Consider the following 16,850-nt stretch of genomic DNA (forward strand, 5'->3'; position numbering starts at 1 on the left):
CAAACGTGCATGCATTGTACCTTACAAGTGCCGCAAATCATTTTGAGGGATGGAGTTCCACGCCTGTCGCACTTAGTCAAATCAGCAACGGTTAATGCTGGTATTGGATTACGCTGGATTTGTCGTCCCATAATGTCCCGTACGTGCTCATTGAGCGAAAGGTATGGTTATCCTGCAGGTGAAAACAACTGGTCGACACTCTGTACAGCAGATAGTTTGATAGCAGCCATATGAAAAGGAGCATTGTTCTGTTGGAAAACGTCCCCTTGAATACTGCGAATGAATGACAGCACAACTAGTTTAATCGCAAGTCTGACGTACAAATTCGCTCTCAAATTTCTCAGGATAACGACGAGGGTGCTCCTGCTGTCAAGGTGAATCACTCCCCAGGCCATAACGTGGGGTGTATCCAGTGTGTCGATGCAGTAGACAGCTTGGTTCCAATAGATCACTTGGGTTCCTCCTTAGAAAACTATGGATATTGCTGTCGCCAAGACAGAGACGGCTCTTTCCTGAGAATACAACAGCTCTTCACTCCGCCCTCCAATGAGCTCTAGAGTGAAACCACTGAAGTCGCAGTTGTCAGTGATTCGGAATTCGTGACATGAACACTACAGGACGTCTGGCTCGGATCTATCCCTCATTTAATATATTTCATATAGTTTGCTGAGTCAATCTTGTGCCAACTGAAGCTATAATGGCTGCTGAAGATGTAGTGCAATCCATCAAAGTCATGCAGCGAATACGGTGTTCTTTCCTCTGCGGGGGGGGGGGGGCGTGTGCGGCTGGACCGCGGTCTTCTCGAGACAGAGCCTTCCCGTGACCACCGCTGCCAAAACCGATTCACTGTGGATACATCCTTGCCAAGTCTTTCTGAATATCGCGTAAAGAACATCAACCTTCTAGCAACCCTAATACACAGCCGCATTTAACCTCTGTAAGCTCCTGATACTGCTTTCTTCGTCTCTTGAAAGGCATGCATGAATTACACCCACCTCAAAACGTCAATACTGGACGATAACTAACGATCACGAAGCGTACAGCGCGTATTTAAAGCAAAAACTTGCTTTACAAGGTCATAGTGGGGTTACTCGTACTACTCTCCCTCACCTAGCACACAAATTTGAATAGGCGTCATCTTTCAGATGTGCAAACACGCCTCTCAAATTTCGTTTATCAAGCAAAACTCCTTCATGGTGCGGTGATTTAATTTTCCGCCGGTGTGATTCCACACGAGAGGGGGCAATCATCAGAAAGATGGATACTGACATTCTGCTGCTTGGAGCATGGTATATTAGAAGTTTCAATCATTGTAGTAGGTTAGAGAATCTGAAAAGGGAGATGAATAGACTAAAGTTGGATGTAGTTGCTATAATTGAAGTACTCTGGCAGAAATACTAGGTTTTTGGTCAGGTGACTATAGAATTATCAACACAAAATCAAACAGGGGAACTGCCGGTTTAATAAAGAATAAGGAAATAGGGCATAATTTATGCCACTATAACTAGCATAGTGAAAGGGTTATTTTTGTCAAGATATACACCAAGCCAATGCCCATCACAATATTGCAGGTCTATATGCCTACTAGTTCAGCGGATGATGAAGACATCGAAAGAATATACGAAGAGATAGCAGAGTTAATACAATATGTAAAAGGTGACGAGATTCTAATTGTGATGAGAGACTGGAATGCAGTGGTAGGCCAAGGAAGACAAGGTAATACAGTAGGGAAATTCTGATTGGGACAAAGGAATGAATTAGGAAGCCAGCTGGTTGAATTCTGCACCGATCGTAATTTAGTCCTTGCTAACACTTGGATCGAACAAAACAAACGACGGCTGTATACATGGACGAGACTAGGAGACACTGAAAGGTATCAAATAGCCTTTATCATGATTAGGCAGAGATTAAGAGAATAGGTAGTGGTTTGCAAGACTTTCCCAGGAGCAGACGTAGACTCTGACCACAACCTGGTGGTCATGAAATGCCATTTGAAGTTGAAGAAATTGAAGAAAGGAATGCAAGGAGATGGGATCTAGACAAGTTGGGAGAAAAGAGTGTGAGGGATTGTTTCAAGGAACATGTAACACAAGGACTAACCGAATGAAGCCTCTTTAGTATGAGTTAGAACGTCGACATTGCTGAAGACCCCAGCTTCCAACATCATTACATTCTCTAGATTCGGCTCTTGAGGAAGAATGGGCTGCCTTTCCTCCACAGACATTCAGACACCGCATTGAAAGTATCCCCAGCAGAGTTAAGGCCGTCATAAAGGAGAATTGTGGACACACGCCATATCAACGGCAAATAATAGAGAACGCAACACGGGTAAGGTGTAACTGCAATTTCAGATAGATATCCGTATACTTTTCAGCAGGTAGCGTCGCCGACCCTCAATTCTTTGAATGGAATACAATTGAATAGAATCGAGTTTAGTTTCATTAAACATCGTTCATCCTCTTGGAAAATACCCTATACTTAATATTTGATGCTATACTTACAACAAATAAATCAATATACGTCTACACATTTACACACGTATTTACTGATTTATGTGGAGGTGCACCATTTTTTCTTCATATTCCTGTATACCCTACACTCTGTTTATCAATAGCCAGCTTTTGTAGAGTCTTTTTGAAGGATTTCAGTGATATAGCTCTGATTTCAAAGGGAACTTTCAAAATGTATTGAATGAAAACCTACAACCTGTTTTCCAGTCAGTGACCGGGTCAGGGATGTAATGAATGAATCATATATAGGCTATTATTGCGATGGGGTCGCCACTCCTAAAGTGATATGTTAATGAATGATAGATCCTACGAAATGAGAATGGAGAGTGTTGCTGGAATGAAAGATGACAGGGAAAACCGGAGTACCCGGAGAAAAACCTGTCCCGCCTCCGCTTTGTCCAGCACAAATCTCACTTGGAGTGACCGGGATTTGAACCACGGTATCCAGCGGTGAGAGGCCGACGCGCTGCCGTCTGAGCCAAGGAGGCTCTCCTCAAAATGTATTATTCCTGTGTAATTATGATATGTTTACGTTTTCTTTAATCTAACATCTGGAGTGTCTATATCATCTTCTTGTATTATTTCGATGTACCTCATTCGTTAATGTGTAATTAAGCAAGTTTTCTTTTATGTCCGTTACGCATTGGCAAGTACATATTGAGGGAAGAGTCATTTTCCCAGTTGCTGGAAAATATCCCTACATGATTGCTTGTCTGGAATTCCCATGTGGACCTGACTGCTTTCTTCTGCCATATTAAATCATCCTGAACTGCCGTGGAATTCATTAACTTATTGTTCCGAACTGTAGATATGAATGAAACAATAGTAAGCAGATATTGTTTGAGGTTTGCTAACATCTTTTCTTCAATTATCTGAATAAAAATTATCACTCCGAACAGTATATTACATAGTTGTTGTGTATGAACATCCAAGCCCAATTTTGAGCCTAAATGGAATCCTAAAATTTTCACTGACTTTTTGCTGTCCTCCTAGCTGGCCTTCTTGATAATATGTATCATACAATTTTAACTTTTTAACGAAATGAAACCTTAGTGCTAAAATATTTTTGTAAGTTATACTAAATAGCTTACCTATGTAGATTTTAACCGATTTATTGAATCTTCAGAGACACACTGTACTATAAATAAAATTATATTTTAATCACTCAATCGCCGTCAGGACATCACATCAAGAGAACGTATACAATGAACTTACAGAGGGTCAAAAAAACTGGCCCGGATCTGCAAAGTCACGTAATACGTACCGCGCTTTCGTTCAGATTATTATAATAAATTTTGAACCTGCTTTCAGAAAATCTCGGTGAAGATGAAAATTGAGAAAAATGTAATCTACTAATTTCTGAAAACGTTCACTGGATATTTGTGGACCATATTATCTGTAGACGTCGTGTTTTAGACCGCTCAAAGAGTAGGCCATATTTGTGTATATACGGAATTCCATTCTTGACTTTCTAGAATTAGACCTAAAACCGCAGACCTATACACATAACTGTTATAGGAAAAATAACTGCGAATTTAAGTGAGTACTTTAGTGTGTTAGTTGAGTGCAATATTTATAGCAACTTAGACAAATTTCGGATTATCTTTTAACATTTAGATGCAGAGATGACAACGGAAGAACAGGATTCTCAACCTGGATGTTCACAGTGGAGATTAGCAGGTGACCGTAAAAGGCCACGGGCTAATATGGAGAACTCGACTTGTATTGCCCCTAAGTTAAGGAAAAAGGATGCTGTAAACCATGTATCCACTATGACAGGTATGTCAATTAGCATTATACTACCATTTCATGACAACCATTTTAATTTCACTTCTTTCATATGTTATCTTAAGTATATTTACATTGTGTATTTAATTCATAAGGCACAGTTTGTAAAATATTATATGAATTTTAAAATATACAGCTCATAAATATCTGTGAGGTGACATCCAACGGTTTTCATAGTTAATCCATCGATTGATACCAACTCTAGACGAATTTGTTAGAAAATTTATAGTCTTGCATAGAGGTGAGTATTTTTGGTGCATGCTCACATGCTTTCTTATTTTATCTGCTGCACAAGGCAACTTCACTTACTCCTACCTTTTATAGTAAAACTACAATTAATGAATATTTTAATAGCGTATAAATGTTGTTATGGCTTTGTTTTTCCCAACACTGCCTGATTTCACTTTGCTTAATAATATATTTAATGCAGCCAAATAGGCATAACAGAGAATATAGGTTACATTGATGGGTTACATATTTGCATAATCACTTATAGACATTGTTCTTCTTGTACAGAATTCAATGTGGTACTGTTCACACGTTTTTCCACATAGTTTGCACTCACAGTCTATACTTGGGTCATGGAAGTGTTTTGATTTGCAGAGTAGGTGATGAAAACCGTGAACTGCTAATCTTGTAATGACATGTCTTAATTCAAAATTAGCTTTTGTCCACGAGCGATCTATCATTGCCCCTGTGCCATAGAAGTCTGGTTGGACTTCTTCTCTCTTCTCCGTCAGATTTGCTAGCAGTTTCTTTGATGCACCGGCGTTTGAACATCAGATGTGCGCGGTATGATGTTCAAACGCATTTTCTACTTGATATTTTATCACCCGAAAGTTATCAGTTTCACAATATCTTAGACATTAACTGATAATCCTCGGTGATGGCTGGTAATGGTTTAATCTGGGTGTGCATATTTGAAATACAGTACAGAACATTCCTGACCCTCCCCGATTTTTGGTGAGGACACAGTACAGAAATTAAAACAGTAGATCACATTGTAGAAAACGTAAAATATTTACTTTGCAGACACTCCTAATGATGGGCTTAGATATTAATGAAAGGCGATATCATTTACACAAAACACCATTTTCATAAAAAATCTGATTGAAGAAGTACTTCAGGTATTTCCACCGTACAACACAGTACATACTGTACCAGGAACTGTGTTAGCCAGGTACATTATTTTAAAGTTGCCGGAATATTTGGAAAAGGGCGGCAGTAATATGTGTTCATTTGCCCGACATATTATGTGAGCTCGATACGAAGTTCCTCGTGGCAAGCAGGACACGTCACGAGCGATGAACCTGCGAGTGACGTCAGTGCCATATGTTGTATGCCTTTCTCTTGAATGTACTGGAAAGAATTCTAACTTTTTAACCAATGAAGATACAGAAACGCGACATACCTCATCGTGTAGCTAGTGTTCTGAAGGCAAACATATGTCAATCTCAATAAATTCCATCAAGGCGTTCAAGAGATATATGCGAGAAAGGAGCCACATTTCTTCTCTTGACGTGGCGAGTAACATTGGCCTTACGGAATATAAGCAGCGGACCGGACCGTAGCAAACCAGTTCAAATCCTTCACAGCTGGCTCACCTGTCATGCTGCTCGCGACAAGTGAAGTCGAACTCAGTGTTCATTCTGCCGGAACGTCGTAATACTTGCATAAATTTCGACAGCAAGTTGACACTTAGTTTATGTGAACACCAGTGAGTAACCTATAAATTGTTGGACTTACAATTCCTCAGGGACATTCGAACTTCGTAAATTAACGTGTTTATAACATCCAAGTCATAAGACTTGTAATATTTCGCCAATATCTGAACTTACCAAATATCTCGATTTTCGTGTGAATAACTTTAACAAACTTGAAGTTCGACTACTTTAAATTGTAATGGTCTTGAACTGTTTCAACCTAAAACATCGGGAGTGTAGATTTGCAACACATTGACTATTTTGAGTATTATCAAAGCCTAAAACACTTTAACTTGTGCATAAAGACTGTTCGCTAATCATCGTAACAGACTGTACCATTTGAGACAACCCGTGTGAATAGACTGTAAAATGAACTGTAAATATGCCGTAATACATTACGCATACTTCGTAATTCAGTGACATCGCGACTTAATAGGATTCGTACACGAGTATTTGAGGAACTGTGATTAGTGAGAAGGAACATTACGATATATTACGAGTGAGAGGTATTTATTTATTTATTTATTTATTTATTTATTTATTTATTTATTTATTTATTTATTTATTTATTTATTTATTTATTTATTTATTTATTTATTTATTTATTTATTTATTTATTTATTTGCTGTGAAAGCCAGTCATGATAAACTGTGCTTCGAATGATAGTCATTTTTGATAATACGAACGGTGTGCAGTAAGTGTAAAGATGAACTATGCATGGAAATGTGTTTTCTCATTTTCCAACTATTGCAACTAACGAAAAGAAACAGTGTTTCGACATATTTCTCATCCAGTGAATGGTGATTATTTCTGAGACAGTTATAATCATTTCTAACAGCACAAATCAAATGGTGCACGTTTCAACATAGGACACTCTATCAGTGGCCTAGTCAGATGGACTTTCTCGTGTTAAAGCCACTCTTTTATTAACATGAGAAATCCTGACTCGAGACGACGGAGATCGACGTGGATCGATGGAGATTTGATGCAGATCAACGCGGAACGTGGACTTGGTACTACGAGGGACAGTTCCTGGGACGTGGTACTATGGAACATTGTGGTGCTTGCTGTTAGGTGAGTTCCAGATTGCTGCTTGCAGAGCAGTATTCAACTGTTCGAGCTCAACAAGAAGACATATTTCATTCAGAAATAATTCTGACTTGCAACTGAACTCTTATAGACAGTGTCATTGCTGACAAAGAACATTAACTCAATTCAAAAGCTCACTTACTTAATATTTTTATAAACTTGGAAAATTATCGCTTAAAAGTAAAGACAGACTTTTAGAAGACAGTGTGCTCTCGTAATATCGCATGTCCTCACTTGTTGGAACTTTACAATTTCATTTCAGTGCTTCATTCATAGTGAAAGCGTACCATAAACTCTTAATTTGCAATATTCACATAAAGTGTATAATAAGTTACATAAAATAGGACAATACTTAGAACTTTATACCAGAAAATCGTTTTTATTTTCAAGTGTTTTATATTTGAGTATAAATAGTTTGGTGTTCACAAGAAGGAATTACAAAATTTACTTTAATTAATTTACGTAGAAAACATACTCTGAAATCACAAGTGATAATAGAAAGGACTTTAGGGTTTCTTACTTACTTACTTACTTACTTACTTACTTACTTACAACATGCTTTATTAATTTACATCAAGAAAGTCATGATGGATATAACTGGTTGAAAAGAACATTATTCAGTTGGATTTTATACGATCAACATAATTTTTTCGATATTTTGTTGTTGGAATTGGGGTATATTTTCCAATAAATATCTATGATCACTACAATTCAGCGATATAATAGGGTAACATTTCATAGATTGAACAAATGGAAGAAAGTTATAATATCTATTATTTTGCCTTGCGATCCTCCCTCGCTGTACCTTCTCCTAAGCACTAGGCACCCCCTCAGAACAACCTCATACTCTTTGAAATGAATTTTTCCTGGTACAGTACATACTTGCAAACATTATACATACATAGATCTGTTACAATGTATTTCCTTCTTAAGATGGTTTATAAATTTTCTTTTCTTTTAAAGATAGTTTAAAAATGTATTTATTTAAAATTAATTCCGGAAGACTGAAGAACCTAACAATTACAAATTAACTGAGTCGGAACTGAGAAGAGGTGCCTTCAGACATCACAACAAAAATATATGCATAGCTGCGTACATACATACATACATACACACATACATACATATATACATACAAACACACGTAAATTCCTTGGTGCTGTATTTGGTGTGTGTAAAACATGATGGAAACAGATCGCTTCTAGCATTGTGCTCACTTAAGCAGAAATGCTATTAATCGGAAAACACACGCATTCCCAATTCCTCTCATTCACGCATTTGGATACATAATTTGGTTACGAAACAGAATAGAACAGAATAGAGTAGTATTTATTGTCATTAAACAACGTACATTATAATAGATAACAGTCAATCAATCCATTAAAACTGTTCTTAAAAAATCATGAATATCGACCGTTTCACAATATACATTACCTGATGAAAAGTATCCGGTCACCCTTATGTAATGCGCAATGAACACCAGATGTCACAAGAAGTGGACCCACCAATACGAAAGGAGGTGGGGTGTATTGCGTTGTCAGTAGAGAAGCTGTAGCAACAGAATGGGTCTGTCAGGAGGGCTCAGGGACTTCGAATGTGGACTACTCATTAGATGTCACTTGAATAACAAATCTATCATGGACTGTTCGTGATGTGGTTATGAAGTGGAAAAGCGAAGGAACATTCACAGCTAAATCAAGGCCAGGTAGACCTCATTTACTGACGTCGAGACCGTCAAGCATTGTGGAGGTTGGCTGAAAAAACTGCAAGAAATCAGCGTAAGGAATCACTTCTGAGTTCGAAGGTGCTATCAGCAGTCCAGCCACCACAATGACTGTGCGTCTAAAGTCAAAAAATGGAGTACAATGGTAGAGCTGCTATATATATAAGCCAATATTTTCTGTGTTAGCGCTAAGCGACTTTTGGAGTGGTGTGAAGTGTGACACCACTGGACAGTAGATGGCTGAAAACGAGTGATTTGTAGTGACGAATCACGTTAAACTGTGTGCCAATCCAATGGATAGGTTTGGCTTTGGTGAATGCCTGGAAAACGCTACCTGCAATTATGTGAAGTGCCAGATGTGAAGTACTGAGGAGGTGGTGTTATGGTATGGGGGTGTTTTTCATATTTAGGTTGTGGTCCCCTTATTGCTCTTAGAAAATTCTAAATTTGGAACGATATCAACATACTTTAAACCATTGTGTACTACGTACAGTAGGGGACAAGTTCGGAGACAATGACTGTTTTAATCAGCATAGCAATGCACCCTGACATCAAGCTTCATCTGTGGGGCAGTGGTTTGTGGACAATGACATTCGTATAATTGACTGGCTTGTCCAGAGTCCATGCCTCAACCGAATGGAACACCTTTAGGATGAGCTAGAGCGTTGACATTGCCGAAGATCCCAGTTTCCAACATCACTACCTTCTCTGGATTTGGCTCCTGAAAAGGAATGGGCTGCCTTTCCCCCGCAGATATTCAGACACGCCATTCAAATATAACATCTTGTCATTAAACAACGTACATTGTAATAGATAAAAGTCCAACAATCCATAAAAAATTGTCGTTAAAAAATCTAGAATATCCAAGGTTTCCTACCTGATCTAAAGTATCCGTACACCCCTATGCAATGCGGAGTTCAACCGTACATATAACAAGAGGTAGACCCACCATTAAGGAAAAGGAGGTGGGGTGTATTGCATTGTCAGTAGAGAAGCAGTAAAAGCAGAATGGATCAGTCAGGAGAGTTCAGTGGCTTCGAACGTGGACTTCTCATTGGATGGCACTTGAATAACAAATCCATTACGGGCATTTCGATACTTCTAAAGTTGCCGAAGTGGAAACACGAAGGAACATCCACAGCTAAATCAAGACCGGGCAGACCTCATTTATTGACGGAGAGGGACCGTCGAGCATATTGGAGGGCGATTGTAAAAAAAAAGAAGAAATCAGCGTAAGGAGTTACTCCTGAGTTTCAAATTGCTACCAGCAGTCCAGCAAACACAATGATTGTGCGTCAAATTTTAAAAGAATGGGATGCATTTATAGACTGCTGATTATAAGCCAATATTTTCTGTGTCATTGTTAAGCGACGATTGAGGTGGTGTAAAGAGAGACGCCACTGGACAGTGGATGACTGGAAACATTTGATTTGGAGTGACGAAACACGTCATACCCTGTGGCAATCCAATGGAAGAGTTCGGGTTTATCGAGTGACTGGGAAACCCTACCTGCAGTAATGTGTAGTGCCAGTTGAGAAGTACGGAGGAGGAGGTGGTGTTATGGTGTGGGGATCTTATTGCTCTAACAAAACTAAATATGGAAGGATACCAACACATTTTGAACCATTGTGTACTGCGTACAATGGGGAACAAATTCGGAGACGATGATTGTTTGAATCAGCATGACAACGCACACTGTCAGAAAGACGCACCCGCAAAGCAATGGTTTGTGGACAACAACATTCCTGAAATTGACTGGCCTGCCCAGAGCCCATACCTTAACCCAATAGAATACCTATGGGATGAGTTAAAATGTCAACTCTGCTCCATACCCCCAGCTTCCAACATCACTACCTTCTCTGTATTCGGTTCTTGAGGAAGAATGGGCTGCCATTCCTCCACAGACACTCTGACATCTCATTGAAATTGTTGTAACATCTGGGTCGTTACTGACCTCGGAAAGATTTTATAGTGGGAACAATTTAAATCGATGTTTGATATCACTTAATGTCATGTTATATATCTACATAGATATATTTATTGGGTTATTTTATTATTTCATATTGTAATTTCATTCCATTATATTGCACGGTAAATGTTAGGTAGAGCTGAAAATAAAGGTTTCATACAAGTAGTATATTGCTACATACAGGCAAAAATTAAATTAACGATGTACTTGTGCACTCACGTCATCAGCAAGTGTTATTTACTCACACCAAACGGAGGCTCGCTTATTCCTGGAATTTAAAGACAGTAGCTAGCCAAGGCCAACGTTTAAGGGTTTCCTCCTTCGCTTCAATTTGAATACGGCAACACTCCTTGAGCTTGTTAGCATGGGACGCTATGTAAAAAGCGGGAAAGCTCGACCTATTAAGTAGAAGCTACTAGAATGGATTTCATGGAGGGATTGATTGATTTAGGAGAGGGAGGGTAAACTTCAATATGATTAGAACATCGGATATATCAACAGAGAAGTCCAGTAAGTTGATAAATACGAGAGACTAAGGCCCCCTAGGTTTCAGTTGGCATTAGTATTTCGAGAGTCTCACTTGATATTATAACTTAGGTAGATCCGCATGATATAAGATGTTACGTTTGCTTGGTAATTAGAGTAATAGTAATAGTAATGATTCCTAAGAAAAGAGGGAGGAGATGACTCCCATCAACCATACGCTAATGTGCTGTGATAGTACACCAGACCAAGCAGAGTGCAGGGAAGCATGAGGTATGAGGTAATTACGTCGTCCGATTATCGTGATCAAGCAACCACAAACAATAAATGTAATATCGCAAGACGTCAGCGGAGCAAGGTATGAAATTATATTTTGGGCCATTTCCCGAGAGGAATTCCGTAGTAGGTACACTTAGAATAAATGGGAGGTGATACAAGAATGATAACACCCGAAACAACAGGTTTCAAGTAACAGATTGCATTATAGTAGCACCAAAAAAGAGATAACATGTATTTTACAAGAGTGAGTAAAATAGATTATCTTTGATATACACAGGTACAAGAAAAATGGGAACAACAGACGTACAAACACAAGTTATCATTAATATGTTCTTTGTTAAGGTACAAAATGACTAGATCAGAAGAGTTTTACGTGAATTGAAGCCATTCAAAGTCGAACTACGAAAACATTTTGAGGAAGCATAATCAGTTTTGGCACAAGTAGAATGGAACATTTCCTAAGTTAGTAAGAGACCAAGTAAAACAATATCTTATCCTCCCCAAATAAACACACTTTGCTTCAAATAGGAAAAAAGATAGAGTGTTTCACAAGTAAAGAGAAGGTATACTATCTGATTCGCAGACCACGATTTTACCATTGATTAGCTTTTAAGATTTTCATATAGTCAGTCGGAAATTCGCGATTAAAAACTAATAAATAATAATGTTATTTGATTTACGTCCCACTAACTTCTTTTATGGTTTTCGGAGACGCCGATGTGCCGGAATTTAGTCCTGCAAGAGTTCTTTTACGTGCCAGTAAATTTACCGACACGAGGCTGACGTATTTGTGCACCGTAACTTCCCACCGGACTGAGCCAAGTTAGAACCAGCCATGTTGGGGTCAGAAGGCCAGCGCCTCCACCGTCTGAGCCACTCAGCTCGGCCTACGATTAAAAGCTATCATATGAAATACTCCATCAAATGATAAACCACACATTTTTTTTTACTTTTAAAGAACATTATTACGCTGCCGATCTAACAGTCCAAAGTTCCAGCGCTGGAATGACCAGGCCGCAGACAGCAGTGAACACTCCTCTGCCATTATTCCGTTAAGTGTGCACACTGCTCATTCCAATCAGCATCTCAGAGTAGGGATCAAATACCTGTAATACGATGACGAACCAGTGTGTTACGAACAAGCAGTATCAGAAAATGTATCAACCAGAAAAATGGCATGCTAAAGCATTAAGTTATCTAACTCGTCAGCTATTTCCCACCATTATTCAGACAGGCTGTTATACTCGGCACGCAGCAGTAATCCCATCTATCGGAGATGAGTGGCAGCAGAAGAAAAAGAACAATCAATTGTTAATGTAATGTTATTTTAGATCGATTTTATGAGCTGTCGATATTGTAGGCCTTCACATTTAGTTTTCTTCCAGCTCTGAAATACCACTCGTATAGTCGGAAATTATATTCTCTAGGCTATAAGGTTTGTTATGTAGTACTTTGTGATAGGATCAATAACACAGGTATATTAAGATTAAATTTTACGCTCCTCCCCCTAAACTGCCATTATATCCAGCGTGAATAAAATTATTTACAGCCTAGACTGTAGTTTTTTATTCTCCGAATCTACATACTGATTTCCATCGAATTCTGTTCACTCAGGTTTTCATGGGTCGGCGTTGATATAGACTCAGCAACACAAATACAAATTCATGAATATCTCTGTTACCGTAGCCGGTACGGTAAAAATATATAAGACATAAATGATTGGAAATTTAATTCTATATAACTTTACTTAGGTAGTATTTATCGATAGGACCACTAAGCATATATATTTCTTTCTTTCATTCTTTCTTTCTTAATCTGTTTACCCTCCAGGGTTGGCTATTCCCTCGGACTCAGTGAGGGATCCCACCTCTACCGCCCGCAGGCCAGTGTCCTGGAGCTTGAGACTTTTGGTCGGGGATACAGCTGGGGAGGAGGACCAGTACCTCGCCCAGGCGGCCTCACCTGCTATGCTGAATAGGGACCTTGTGAGGGTATTGGAAGAGTGGAAGGGATAGACAAGGAAGAGGGAAGGAAGCGGCCGTGGTCTTAAGTTAGGTATCATCAGGGCATTTGCCTGGAGGGGATTGGGAAACCACGGAAAACCATTTCGACGATGGCTGAGAAGGGAATCGAACTCCCTCTACTCAGTTGACTTCCCGAAACTGAGTGGACCCCGTTCCAGCCCTAGTTCCACTTTTCAAATGTCGTGGCAGAGCCGGGAATCGAACCCGGGCCTCCGGAGCTGGCAGCTAATCACACTAACCACTACACCGCAGAGGTGGACTACATACATATTTGGGAACTAAATTTTAGGCCTTCCCCTAAACTACCATTTCACTCAGCGTGAATAAAATGATTTATAGCCTAGATTGTAGTGGCTCATTCGCCGACTTTCCATACCGATTTTCATTAAATTCTCTTCAGACATATTCTTGTGATGTGCGTACAGACAGGCAGACAGACAGACAGACAGAGATGACGACAAATTAAAAAGTTCATTTCCTTGTTACTAGGGGTACGTCCAATACAGAAATACTATTCTTTTAAAATTCTGAGCTTTGTCCAGACAACTGTTATTTCATCCATATAGATATCTTTGTTTTCATAATTAAATTTCAATACTCGTTATTAGTTACCTCTTCCACCTGGAAATATCGCCATATCCACCTATCTTTACGTACTGCTGACTGAGTACTTCTGCCTTCTGTAAATCCCCACATATAGGCCTACACTCTTCTTGTTCATATATTATCCCTGAAATGTGTCCTCCTCTGCCTTAAATTTTCTATGTGTATCATTCCATTTTGCACTAAAATTCATATGACTGCCAAGTATGCTTGCCATCATGTGATCCTTAGCTGACTTCTTCACTAGATTCAATTTTCTAGTAAGATTCTTCAATATTCCCTTACTTCCACAAACATTCCGAATTTTATTTCCACCGAGCTCGATAGCTGTAGTCGCTTAAGTGCGGCCAATTTCCAATAATCGGGAGATAGTGGATTCGAGCCCTACTGTCGGCAGCCCTGAAGATGGTTTTCCGTGGTTTCCCATTTTCACACCAGGCAAATGCCGGGGCTGTACCTTAATTAAGGCCACGGCCGCTTTCTTCCACTTCCTAGGCCTTTCCTGTCCCATCATCGCCATAAGACATATCTGTTTCCGCGCGACGTAAAGCAAATAGAAAAAAAAATATTTCCTCCAAACTTCATCTCTTTCTTAGTCCCTTTATTTCTCTGTTATAATAGCTGCCTCTGTGGATCAGTGATAGAGTGTCGGCCTCCGGATCCCAACCAAGATAGCGGGTTCAAACCCGGCAGAGGTAGTCGAATGTTTCAAGGGTGGAAAAAATTCCATTCAACACTCCATGTCGTACGATGTCGGCATGTAAAAGATCTCTGGTGACACATTTGGTGTTTACTCGACAGAATTCATTAAATCTCAGCAAGAGAGTTTTGGTTTACTCGGTCTGCCATCTAGTGGGCCTGCAGTAAACGGAACGTCGAAATTGACGAGCAGACAGCCAGATGGCGTCAAATTGAAATGTCTGCACACGGTAGCTGTGGCCATACGATTATATAGGTCTTTACCATTCCTTACCACCAGTTTTCACATTCCTCAACGATTGCTTTATATCCATCCCATAAACTGTTTACATGTTTATTTACCATTTTCCACCGATCATAATTACTTTCCAGAATCTCTCCCATGACTCTCTTATCAACTATGTGGTACTGTCTAACATTCTACTAGTGCAACCTTCTTTCTATCGCATTTTTCTTAACTACGACCAAACGAGCTTCGTGACCACTTATATCACCTATCACTTAAGTCTTTCTATAGAGCTGATCCGGTTTTATCAGCGCCACATATTCGATGACTGAGAACAAAAGGGTTACAACTAAAAGAAGCCAGTTTTGAAATTTTACCATCAATGTATATCTCACTTCGACCTATCAAACCTCTGCAAGTGTTACAACAATAAATCTGATGTATTCATGCCAGGAAGCACTTCTGATGATTTTCAATGCTCTGGCATTAGTTGCTTTGCTAAATGCGAAGGTTTCATTTTGATTTGTAACTCCTTTCTAGATTATACCAAATAATGTAAGAACTACGTACACACTAATTTTCACAAAAAATAAGATCTTTAAACACTTCTCCTGAAAAATAATGGATTTTGAATTGTAACCCTTTCGTTCTAGGCCATCGTATTCTCCCCTCTAGTTGGTTCTATCACTTTCTGATTCAGCTGTCTTTCCCAGATTAACTGATGTGTCTTTTGTTGTTCATTTGTTCTGCCATTCGCATTCCCTTCCCAGTTAACATTCGATAATTAATTAAGACTTCCCGTACAAACATGTTTCTTTCAGTGTCATTTCCTACAGAGCTGATTATCATATCAAATACACTGGCGGAAAATGAAATCCCAACATCAAGAAGACGTTAGTTTAAAGGAACGCAATTAAGGCTAAACAACTGTCTTGGTAACATATTTGATTGAAGTTTCCAGGTCACAGGTTGAAGTATGAGCGGTAAGATATGTGACATGGTGGTACATTAATACCCACTGCTGTCGCCAGAATTTTGTATGCAAGCATGCAAACGTGCATGCATTGTACCTTACAAGTGCCGCAAATCATTTTGTGGGATGGAGTTCCACGCCTGTCGCACTTAGTCAAATCAGCAACGGTTAATGCTGGTATTGGATTACGCTGGATTTGTCGTCCCATAATGTCCCGTACGTGCTCATTGAGCGAAAGGTATGGTTATCCTGCAGGTGAAAACAACTGGTCGACACTCTGTACAGCAGATAGTTTGATAGCAGCCATATGAAAAGGAGCATTGTTCTGTTGGAAAACGTCCCCTTGAATACTGCGAATGAATGACAGCACAACTAGTTTAATCGCAAGTCTGACGTACAAATTCGCTCTCAAATTTCTCAGGATAACGACGAGGGTGCTCCTGCTGTCAAGGTGAATCACTCCCCAGGCCATAACGTGGGGTGTATCCAGTGTGTCGATGCAGTAGACAGCTTGGTTCCAATAGATCACTTGGGTTCCTCCTTAGAAAACTATGGATATTGCTGTCGCCAAGACAGAGACGGCTCTTTCCTGAGAATACAACAGCTCTTCACTCCGCCCTCCAATGAGCTCTAGAGTGAAACCACTGAAGTCGCAGTTGTCAGTGATTCGGAATTCGTGACATGAACACTACAGGACGTCTGGCTCGGATCTATCCCTCATTTAATATATTTCATATAGTTTGCTGAGTCAATCTTGTGCCAACTGAAGCTATAATGGCTG

Source organism: Anabrus simplex, chromosome 2 (assembly GCF_040414725.1).
Source record: "Anabrus simplex isolate iqAnaSimp1 chromosome 2, ASM4041472v1, whole genome shotgun sequence".
Classification (NCBI taxonomy): domain Eukaryota; kingdom Metazoa; phylum Arthropoda; class Insecta; order Orthoptera; family Tettigoniidae; genus Anabrus; species Anabrus simplex.